We start from the raw sequence: 12,234 nt of genomic DNA, 5'->3' as shown, positions 1-12,234 counted from the left end.
ACATAAATGACTTATTAAATACATTGGTGGTTTAAGAGAAGCCTTCATTAGAGAAAGGTAAAGGAACATACAGTGAACATACAGATTAATGTAGGTGTTGAACAACAAACACGTAGTGTAGTAACTCCCTCCCAGATGGTGTTAGGAGGGACCTGACGTGGTGTAGTAGTTCCTTCACAGATGGTGTTATGAGGGACCTCACGTGGTGTAGTAATTCCCTCACAGATGTGTGTGTGTGTGTGTGTGTTTTATGAACAAGTACAGCATACACTTACCAGGGGAACAAACACACTGAGCCAGCCCACAAAACATACCTGCAACAATAAAAAAAAGAGATGGAGAGGTTGTCTTGTGAGAATATTTAAATATCTCCTTCACCACCATAATCTGTCACAAACATAAACTCTCACTCCTAAAGAAAAAAGATGTCTGAAATCAACATTCTTCTCAAGCTTCACTGATAACAGGAGGTTAAAGTACTGACCCACCATACCTCCCTTATATCAATGAATATTCCAACAGCACGAGTGTTTACACGGACATACTGTAAATCAAATGTTTTTGAGAAAAGTCCACCTTTGAAGAAACAACAACTAATTTTACAATTATTGACACCTAGATTTAGATTTTTTTTAGATTGCCCCCAAGGGGGCTAGTTTATTGGGCACCCCCTTACATCCTGTGCAAGGTGAAGCGCCCAACTGGGAAGCATGCGTAGTTCATGCTTGCCTTTATGACTCGTGCATTAAGGGCGTAAAAGCCTGAAGGGTCATGGGTTTTGTCAGCAAGTTACATAAAGTGACAGAATGATGAGTGTGTGGGGGGAAAATTCCCGGCACAATTTATCTGTTTATGGCAAAGCGTGGCAGGTCCCTAATAATGTCAAGTGCCAGGCCATAGGCATTGACAATATTGAGGGACATACCTTTTAGTGTGATTGTGATGGCGTGTATGTCGGTAGTGTCGGCTTCAAGGGGGACACCTATGATTTACTCTTTGTATTTTGATGACCTTTAACTTTGACCTTTGGTAGTATGTTCACCAAAATACTGTACGTGTGTGTACCCTAGATACAGTACAGTATACACACCCCATACACTTACTACTACAAAGTCACACAGGTCGTTTGCTATCTAGTCAATGAACACTTGTAACAAGTTTTGAGTATATTCCAGCACAACTCATGGCGTCATAAACTAGCGTGGATCATCGTCACATACCTTAACCAAATAAGATAAAACTACAAACACTAGAAGGGTCAACAATACAAATCATAATCTGCAGACATAATGTAACAATGTGGACATTTTCTCAAACTAAAATGCAATTCACACATAAAATACAGTGAGAGAACATAATGCATGGATAATCAATCATTGTCTGGTGATGGTGTGAGGGAGAATGTTGGGGATACGTAGGGGGAAAAGGTGTAACCGGTATGGGTACTGTATAGTATAGAGGAAAGAGGAACAAAGCAGAGAAGACCCCAGGAGAAGCTGATGTAGGGTGAGGCTAAGGTGCATGTCTAACCTTGTGCCACTCTGATCAACACGTTTGTCACATAATGAGGATGAAAAAGGAAACACATGGATTCAGGAAAGAGCGGGGTCAATATACAATGTTGGGGTCCGGGTTATTAGACGTACAGGTACTAATATGAGCACTGCTTAAAAACACGGGATAAATCTCACTCTCACCACACCACCAGCCATGGAATTAATATCAATGAAATCCCAAAATAAATAAAAAAATTCTTTTGTCAAAAGTAAAGTTTTTTTCTTTTCTTTTTTCTTGTCAATATCATTATTACACAAAGTAACAATTTTCAACAATATCAGTAAATCAGTAGCATGCAAGGATGGAAGCTTAGTTTAATCAACATCAAGGCAAGTTACACACAGTCTCTGAGACGGGAACACAACTCAAACATAGAAACAGGTAAACAACTCACCAGATATGACTGAGACAGAGTACCACAGACTGAGAGGCACTGGTATCTGGCCTGCAAGTGGGAGATTAAGATCTTTTCAAGGTCTGTAAGATCTTGGAATATCTCCAAAATGAAAAAAAAAAAATATTCTGTCCCAATGGACATCCATTTATATGTGGGAGTAAACTAAGCTCCTCATCGTATTTTGTCGTGAACCCTCATCCAATGACCAACGTTTGATGTAAAACCTCAAGCAGTTTGGCCTAGACATTGGTATTTCTTAAACTAACCATAAGTGAAATTCTTTCATGCTTACAACTGTTTCCACAAGAGTTGGGACATTTCTTTTGACAAGTGAATAGGTACATGTGACAAAGTTTGACGTCATCTCAATAAAGTGGGGTGAAATAACCCCATCACAGCAGCCGACCCTGCTGGCCTGGCAGAAACTGAACAGAAACTTAACATTTACAAACACAAGCACACACAAAATATATTTTCTTGACGGACTGGGGCTCCACAACATCAACAAAGTAAGCAATAAGAACATAAGAATGGAGAAAACTGCAGCGGGCCTCTTGGCCCTTACTGAGCAGTCCCGTTTACACCCAACCCATATCGCTCATATACCCATCCAACCTATGTTTGAAGCTATCTTGCGTATTTGAGTTAATGATGATGTTTGGTAACTTGTTCTACTCATCCACTACTCTACCTCCAAACCACCTATCTCGCACCTAAATCTAAATTTGTCTAATTTAAAACCATTGCAAAAGTTCACTCCTGGTTGGATAGTTTGAGTACCTTTGTGATATCACTTTTGTTTAACCGACTTCAATTTATACACCTCGATCATATCGCCCCTCACTCTACGTCTCTCGAGGGAGTGCAAATTAAGATGCTTTACCTGTCTCTGTACACAAAGTTCCTAATGCCCAGGATTAGTCTTGGCATTCTCCTCTGAATTCTTTCTAGAGATTCTATATCCATTCTGTAGTACAGTGACCAGAAATGAACTGCATAATCCAAGTAAGGTCTCACAAGTGCAAGATATAGTTTTAGGATAACATCACTAGTCTTTTAACTAACAATCCTTTGAATAAACCCAAGTATATACTTTGTTAGCCTTGATTCAAGCAAATACACAATGTTGACTTGGTTAAAGATTCCTACTTATCATTACCCGAAATCTTTCTCACAGTCGGATTTCTCTATAACAACGTTGTTCATCTGATATCTGGTTTGTCTGTTTACATCTCCTAGACTAAGTACTTAACATTTGTCCATATTAAATTTCATCTGCCATTTTTCCAAACCATGCAAAAAATTTGTTTGGAAATCACTGATCAACTTGTGCTTCTCCAGGTGATTTCGAATAGAGTTTGAAATTATTGCTACCAGCAATTTGCCTACAATTGATGTTAAACTGATTGGACGGTAGTTAGAGGATAGTGATCTATCTCCCTTCTTGAAAATCGTTATCACATTCGCTATCCTCCAGGATTCTGGTACAGTATTACCCCGCTTTACACGGTTTCACTTTCCGCGATTTCTCATTTACGCATTTTCTCATTTACGCATTTACGCGGTCCCTTGCCAGAACCGGATTTTCACTTTCCCTTTCCGTGGTGCATCTACTCATATACACGGTGAAGTATAATTTTTTTTATTTTTTTTCATTCAGCTCATAAAATTCATACAAATTACCCGGCCAGAATATAATTTACATTGCTGGAATTCTTACAATATGATGATCATTTTGAATATAAACATCATGGATTTTGCATTAGACATACAAATTTTAGATCTTATATAATAATTTGGTTTACACAAAGCAAATATTTTATCCTTTGTGCAGAATATATGAAGTTTACATTCAAAATATTCCCTGACCTGTAAGGAATCCAGAAATGTCAATTATATTATCCTAACTTTAGTCCTTGTTATTATTTATTACTAAAAATGTAAATATACTATTTTCTCCCAAAGCTTCTCTGGTAGGGAGGGAGGGAGGGAGGGAGGTACTGACCCAGCTAGGGTGGAGTATTTTGATTGACAGATAGTGTCCTTGAAGAATATTTCTTTGTTTATTTACTGAAGATATATGTTTTAGCTCATAAAATTCAAACAAATTACCCGGCCAGAATATAATTTACATTGCTGGAATTCTTACAATATGATGATCATTTTGAATATAAACATCATGGATTTTGCATTAGACATGCAAATTTTAGATCTAATGTAATAAAATGGTTTACACAAAGCAAATATTTTATCTTTTGTGCAAAATATATGAAGATTACATTCAAAATATTCCCTGACCTGCAAGGAATCCAGAAATGTCAATTATATTATCCTAACTTTAGTCTGAGGTATTATTTATTATTAAAAGTTAAAATCTAGTTTTTTCACCCAACATTTCTCTCGTAGGGAGGGAAGGTGGGGGGTGGGGGGGAGGGTTGGGACCGACCGACCCAGCTGGCGTGAGTGTGAGGAGGGGGGGAGGCAAGTTGGGGTACTTTGATTGACAGATAGTGTCGTGAAGAATATTTTTTTTTTTATTAACTGAAGATATTTGTTTTAGCTCATAAAATTCATACAAATTACTCGACCAGAATATAATTTACATTGCTGGAATTCTTACAATATGATGATCATTTTGAATATAAACATCATGGATTTTGCATTAGACATACAAATTTTAGATCTAATGTAATAATTTGGTTTACACAAAGCAAATATTTTATCTTTTGTGCAAAATATATGAAGTTTACATTCAAAATATTCCCTGACCTGCAAGGAATCCAGAAATGTCAATTATATTATCCTAACTTTAGTCTGAGGTATTATTTATTACTAAACGTTAAAATCTAGTGTTTTCACCCAAACATTTCTCAGAGAGGTAGGAGCTAGTGAGCTGGGAAGAGGGAGGGGGAGGGTAGATTTGAGTCCATTATTTGAATGGACATTAACCTGACGACTGTATTTCTCTTAAATATTAATTGTGTGTGCAGACCATCATAAAATTAAGATGTTATTTTTAATACAACATAGGTATTGTGTCGGAAAAAGTGGAGTTTGGGGGTCGGGCCAATCTCTATTGGAATTAATCCCATATGTTCTGTTGTTCACTTTACGCGGTACCCCGTGGGTTCAATTAACCGCGTAAATCGGGGTACTACTGTATATATATATATATATATATATATATATATATATATATATATATATATATATATATATATATATATATATATATATATATATATATATATATATATATATATATATATATATATATACCTAATTACGTATCTCCTCAGTGATTCTGGATGATGATAGGACTGGAGCTTCTGAAATATCTGACTCTACTCGAGGTCAGAGTTTGGAGTCTATTCCATCAGCTTACACAAATGGCTCCAACAGTCCTCTGCATAATAGTAAGTTTTTTTTATTTCTTTGTTAAACCAGATCACAATTTTGGATCTCAAATATTTTCTTATCACTGATTTTTATGTATCTCCTCATATTTTTTTGTTATGTGATGACAACTGAAACACCATTCTATCAAATAGTCACAGTTAGGCTACTTAACCCATAGATCATCAATTGCTGGTCAATTAATTTAACCTATGTCATTCATGGACAAATATTTTCCACATTTTCTTTGTTGGCTTAAACAACCCCAAAGAACCTCCAAAGTCATGTGGTAATAGTAAAAAGCTCACCTTTGTTTTAATTTGTTTTAGGTTTAGAGCCAGACATGTCACCTGATGAACAAGAGGAAAAGGCTCGCCTCATTGCACAGGTGCTGGAGCTGCAAAACACACTAGATGGTGAGTATACATAATGGAGTTACTTATTAATCTTTTTATTTTTATTTTTAAGGTTAAGTAGATTCTTTCATGATTACAACTAATTTTTATTTTTCCAGGATTTAATTGGATTCAATTTGCCACACATGTTCCCCATAAGTTGTGGCAGTTTACCTTTAACAATTTAATTTACTCTGCACAGTGAAACCTTGACAACACAGACTAATTGGGGGAAAGGGGATCTGAGCAATAGGAGTCTTAAAAGAATCCAAACATTGTCCTGATAGGTAGTAAATACAGTCGTGCGCCGGTTAACGTCCTAGATACGTTCTTGGAAACGTGACGTTAACCGAAGTGGACGTTGTCCGATCATCACATAAACTTTGTATTTATACTTATGTGTATGTGGAATACTATATACGTACATATACACTCTTACTCTTAAATTACTACTGTAATGTGATACTGGTGATTAATTTTTATCTCGTGTGCAACATACATGACGTTTATATTAAAATTATTCACTGTCTTACAAGGATTCCAGCAATGCTGGGCAGATAGGGGAGCGGTAGTTGAGGTGGTACGTTGGACAGTTGGCACCGGCCCAAGGTCTAATGTATGTTTATTTATCAATTCTTAAGTGACTAAGCTTCTCTCTTATAAAAAGCCAGTGAAATGACCTGGGTGAATATAATTTACATTGCTGGGATTGGACGTTGTTTGGTTGGACGTTAACCGGCGCATGACTGTACAGTACAACTGTACTGGTATTCCTCATTTAATAATGGAGTTGCGCTTTTGGCTTTACTTTGTACAGTGGGGTATGCTATAACGAACGGATCCTACTACGAATATTCCTATAATGAACGGTTTTACCTATAAAATTGAGAATGCTATAACGAACGCAACTCCTACAATGAACGCGGATGAATGCGGGACTATTCGTCTGGCACATGAATATTGTTGCACCGCGACCCACAACAAGAGCGTCAGGTGCCATCTTTATCTCATTGTGTAGCCAGTGCACCACTGTTATTGTTGAAATTTCGTCATTTGATGTGGAAATACGAGTTATTTGTATAAATATTTTGTTATACAAGTGTACAATTGTAACGATGAATCGTCCAAAGCGAGTGAGAAAGCTCATAACTCTTGAAACTAAGAAAGAAATCATAAAGAAACGTGAGAATGGAACAAGCATTGCGAAAGTTTGTGATGAATATAGGATGGCTAAATCGACTATATGTACGATTTTGAAGAATAAAGAGGAGTTGAAAACTGTGCAAGTGGCTAAGGGAATTTCTAGACTTAGCAAAGCAAGGTGTAATGTGATTGAGGAGACGGAAAATTTACTCTTAATGTGGATAAAGGAGAAAGAAATGGCAGGTGATAGCATTAGTGAAGTTATGATTTGTGAGAAGGCCAGACAATTGTTTGAGGACCTTAAAGCCAAGACTCCCAGTGGAAGTGATAGTGATGTGCCAGTGTTTAGGGGTACCTAGGGGAGGTTTACTGTTTTCAGAAGGAGAAATAAATTACATAGTGTTGTGAGACATGGTGATGCTGCTAGTGCAGCTAAGGAAGCAGCTAAGGAACACCATGACATTTTTTTGAATGTGATTAAAGAGGGAGGCTTTGTTTCTCAGCAGGTATTCAACTGTGATGACACTGGACTTTTTTGGAAAAAATGCCTCGCCGTACATACATTACCAAGGAGGAAACTTCTGTCCCTGGCCATAAGCCAATGAAAGACAGGCTTACCCTCCTTCTTTGTGCTAATGCTTCTGGTGACTGCAAAATAAAACCACTCCTTGTGTACCATGCAGAAAATCCCAGAGCTTTCAAAAACATTAGGAAGAGCCGCCTTGGTGTTATGTGGCGGTCAAACCCAAAGGCTTGGGTGACCAGGAGTCTTTTCTCTGAGTGGGTGATTGAGGTGTTTGTACCCAGTGTTCAACAATACCTCAGGGAGAATAATCTTCCACTGAAAGCTTTGTTGGGGATGGACAATGCACCAGCCCACCCTCCTAATTTGATGGTTGAATTGCCAGAGGAGTTCAACTTCATCACTGTGCACTTCTTGCCACCCAACACAACACCTCTCATCCAGCCCATGCATCAACAAGTAATTTCTAACTTTAAGAAGCTGTACACAAAGGCACTGTTTAGAAAATGTTTTGCGTCCACTTCTTCCAGTGATGATAGTTTGAAGGAATTTTGGAAGAGTCACTTCAATATAGCAGACGCTGAATTTTTAATTACCTCAGCCTGGAAAGAGGTTACTGTGAGGTGTCTTTGTGCTGCTTGGAGGCCATTGTGGCCTGAATGTGTGCTTCAAAGAGACTTTGAAGGCTTCGAAGAGTTAGAAGAAGAGGCTGTTGTTCATGAAATTGTCTCTGGGCAATTCCATGGGCCTGGAAGTGGATGATGATGATGTTGAGGAGTTGGTGGAAGAGCACAGTAAGGAACTGTCCACTGAGGAGCTGCTTGAGCTTCACAAAGAAGAAAATGAGACACTGAAGCGGAGCTTAACTTCTGAGGAGTCAGGGGAGGAGGAGGACAAGGAGGAAAGCCGCATCATTCCAGCCAAAGATCTCAAGGATGCGTTCTTTTGCTGGAGCAAACTGTCCAAGCTTGCTGAGGATTATCATCCTGATGTTGGTTCTGTGCAAAAGGCCATCAGTGTGTTTAATGACAATGTTATGAACTACTTTTGGAAGGTCCAGAAATCAAGGTTGAAGCAGCCAACCCTGGATTCCTTCTTTAAAAAAGTAACAAAAGAACCTACAGACAAAGTGCCTGTAAGACAGTCACCAAAGAGGGCTAGGAAGGATGACTCCTCTCCTTCCACCTCTTCTCCATAATTCTCTCCTTCCCCCTCCCCCTCTGCCTCCTGTCCTGTATGCTGAACAACACAAAGGTAAGATAAAGTACCGTATTTTTTACATTTTCCACAGAATTTTTTCAGTGTTAAGTGGTTGTATTTGGGGGCCTGGAACGGATTAATCCTATAACGAACGAATGCTATAACGAACGAGGTTCTAGAACCAATTAGATTCGTTATAGTATACCCCACTGTAAAAGTACATACAGTACAGTACAGTACAGTGGTCCCTTGGTTAACGAACACCTCGGTTAACGAAATTTTGGTTAACGAATTATCTTCCATAACAATCTTCATTTCGGTTAACGAATTACCTTCCATAAGAATCTTCATTTCGGTTAACAAACAAAAATTCGGTTAACGAAATTCTTACGAAAACGTGTCAACATGTTTTGGCTTGCTCACCAGCTGGAAGATTACTACGCCAATACAGTAATCGGTTCTAGGGCTTATATTCATTTCCATTGGAGTAAATATCAAGAATGTTGTTTTATTCAATATTTTTCCAAGTTTTATATTAAAATTACAGTATTAGTCATTTTAACACTTATTTAACATAATTGCAGTACAGTACAGGGAACTAGTTTTTGGTGCGCCTATCAGCCACTTCACTCACTCACCGAGGCGCCAGTTTGTGTCTCTGTTCAGTGGAGGAAATATCTTGCTTGTGGCTCTCTTAAACACAGAGTATTTTTACGTTTTTACTGTACAATTATTGGTCATTCTGAAATTTATTTAACATATTGACAATATAGAGCACAGTGCAGTGTTGATTTAAAGAAAATAATCTTGAATTAGACCTAGTGAACTTAAACTTTATTGGTGAAATGACTGCATTAAGTATGGGTCTCCTAGAATGTGATTTTGCCTCCATCCCCACTTCCTTCTCTTCTCCCTTCTCCTCCACCCCCACTTCTAATTCCTATCATTATCATCAACCAGGAGCCTTCTACATACACACCTCAAAGTAAGTGTACTTCACTGCATTTTTTTTTTTTACTTTGCATGTACTTTTTGGGGAGCTGGAACCAATTACCCAATATCCCATTGAAACAATGGATTCGGTTAACGAACGACCTTCTGGAACAAATTGTGTTCGTTAACCGAAGGCCCACTGTATATTTAAATAAAAAATAAAAAAATGCTAAAAGTGATACTGATGTTCAAACAAATCAACAGATAATTTCCTTGACGCACAAAACCGCACAATATATGCAACAATAAAAGCCGAAGTTTGGAGAATATACACCATGACATGTGCCCCGTTTTCTAATTACCGTATGGCACATTTTAATGGAAAATCAATATTTACTGGACCTTGATATAATGTACCAGTAAGCATGGGACCCATTAGAAAATGGGCTTAATCCCCAACACAGTATGACCCAATTTTACCGTTAAAGAAAAGTTAGACGTATTCCACGTGTCTCTGAGTCTGGGATCCTTAAGTGCAACGTAACCAGGTCCATAAGTGTGACGTACCCAGTAGGACCCAAAAAGTAGAAAATGATTCATGGCGTTGGAATGATACCGGTTACTAAGCCAGTCCTACTTAAAACCATATATTAGGGAGACTACTAGACACCAAGTCAATCATTTGACCTTAAGCAAAAGACGAGTAAATCCATTCACCCACAGTAATGTACCGTATAGTCTATGGATGACGTCATATGCCACTCTTGGGTTATTAACAGATTTTTTAGAAGTAAAATGTGGGCCGGGCTTTAGCTTCAGCCCCGAAAAAGGCAATTATGAATACTTAAATGGGATTGTCAAAAGACTTTTTCAGGAGTGGTGTCTGAACATGAATGCATTTAATAGCTACAGGGGGAGGGCAGAACTCTACACCATTATTACTGGCTTGAATCATTGTTGTAAACCTCTCTGTGTTTGGTCTCTTTCCTGCCCTGTTCATTAGATTTTATATTGTGTTAAAACAAATAATGAAGTCAAACTAAAGACCTCTTGAATTATGTATACCCGGTATACCTGTGACATAATTGACGTTTGTGTGTTTGTGCTGAAAGACTTAGTCAAGAGAAGTCAATTGACAGGTCCGTGCAATGCCGTATCACTCTCCATTCCTCTGTTATATGCTGTCTCTGTGTCTTATATGTTAGAGCCATTCCATTTAATGCTTTTCCACATTAAATTAACCACATACATTATTCATTTGCCTTTAGTACTCTTCCACCGAACTAACTTTCACCCTCCAGGCTTGTCATCAGTCACTCAACCTGCCCCGCACCGCTACCTCGCGCATTAAACCCTTCAGAACCCTTGTTGGTAAGAGCTATGGAATCGACATCACCTATGCTCGTACTTTTTATCTTCACTTCATTCGATCTGTAGTTGGCTATCATGCTCTCCATCTTGTAACTATTCCCTCTAAACAACTCAACAACCTTGAGGTAGTACAAAATGAAGCCATGCTCATCATTCTAGGATGCCCCAAATCAACCAGAATTGTAAACACGAGGAAAGAGCTCAGGCTGCCCTCCCTATCTGAGAGGATAGCACTACTTAATATCATATTTTGTGTCAACCTTTTGAAGAAAAATGATCCCCAAACTACAGCTCAAACTGAGTTGATGTGATATCTAAGTAATCCCGAGAATCTTGCTAACCTTCCACAAAAGACTCTCTTTAGGGTGTGGCTTCATAAAAGTGTTGCAGATCTCTTGAAACTGAATGAACCAATCACCCCAAATGAACCCATTAATGCCATTCCCCCTTGGCTGGATATATCAGTCCCTATTACAGCTCCTCCCCGACTTACGACCACCCGCGCTTACGACTTGCCTGAGTCGTACCAAAATTTTGTCAAATTACGTATTTTCGAGTCCCAAAGTCAGTGTACTGACAAAACTTTTGTTTGTAATTCGCTTTAAAATGGCTGACAAGCTTAAAAGTGAGAGTTTTGTGGTGCTGAAAAGAATAAGACACTCATTTTAGATTTTTTATGTATTATTTAAGCATTTTCGACTTACGACCATTTCGACTTACGGCCTGGATTTGGGTCCCTAACCCAGTCATAAGTTGGGGAGGAGCTGTAATTACACTCCTGCTTGTAGTAAGTAAATGTTAAACACCAATGTGATGAGGTTTTTGTACACTAGAAACTATTAACAGTCACATAGAGAGTATTAAATCAAGTGAATGTTTTGCTTTTACTGATGGTTCTGTGCAGACAAACACAGGTAGAACAGGTTGTGAATTTGCAATATATAAAGAAAAGGAGATGATATGTCAAACAAGCAAAGGCTGCACAACTGGGCCAGCACAACACAAACTGAACTAATGGGAATCTACTTAGCTACAGACTACCTTAAAGAAAATGGAGGTGGGGTGATATTCTTTGAAATCAATGAACAGTCTGTCAGGTTCTGTCTAAAGTTGTCTGTGGTATTAAAAGAAATGTGATAACTGCCAATGAGAACAACTTTCGTATTGAATTTGTGTGGATTCTGTCCCATGTTGGAATTAGGTATCATGGATAGCCTCGCCAATGAGGCATGTAAGAAAGATTATATTGATCTTGACCGTGACCTTGGCCTGTCCAATGCTGTACTTAAAAACATTCGTCAGAATCATGAACTCTGATC

The sequence above is a fragment of the Homarus americanus genome, unplaced genomic scaffold, assembly GCF_018991925.1.
Source record: "Homarus americanus isolate GMGI-L3 unplaced genomic scaffold, GMGI_Hamer_2.0 scaffold24922, whole genome shotgun sequence".
In the NCBI taxonomy this organism is placed as follows: domain Eukaryota; kingdom Metazoa; phylum Arthropoda; class Malacostraca; order Decapoda; family Nephropidae; genus Homarus; species Homarus americanus.
The sequence above is the reverse complement of the archived record's forward strand: the minus strand, read 5'-3'. Positions refer to the sequence as shown.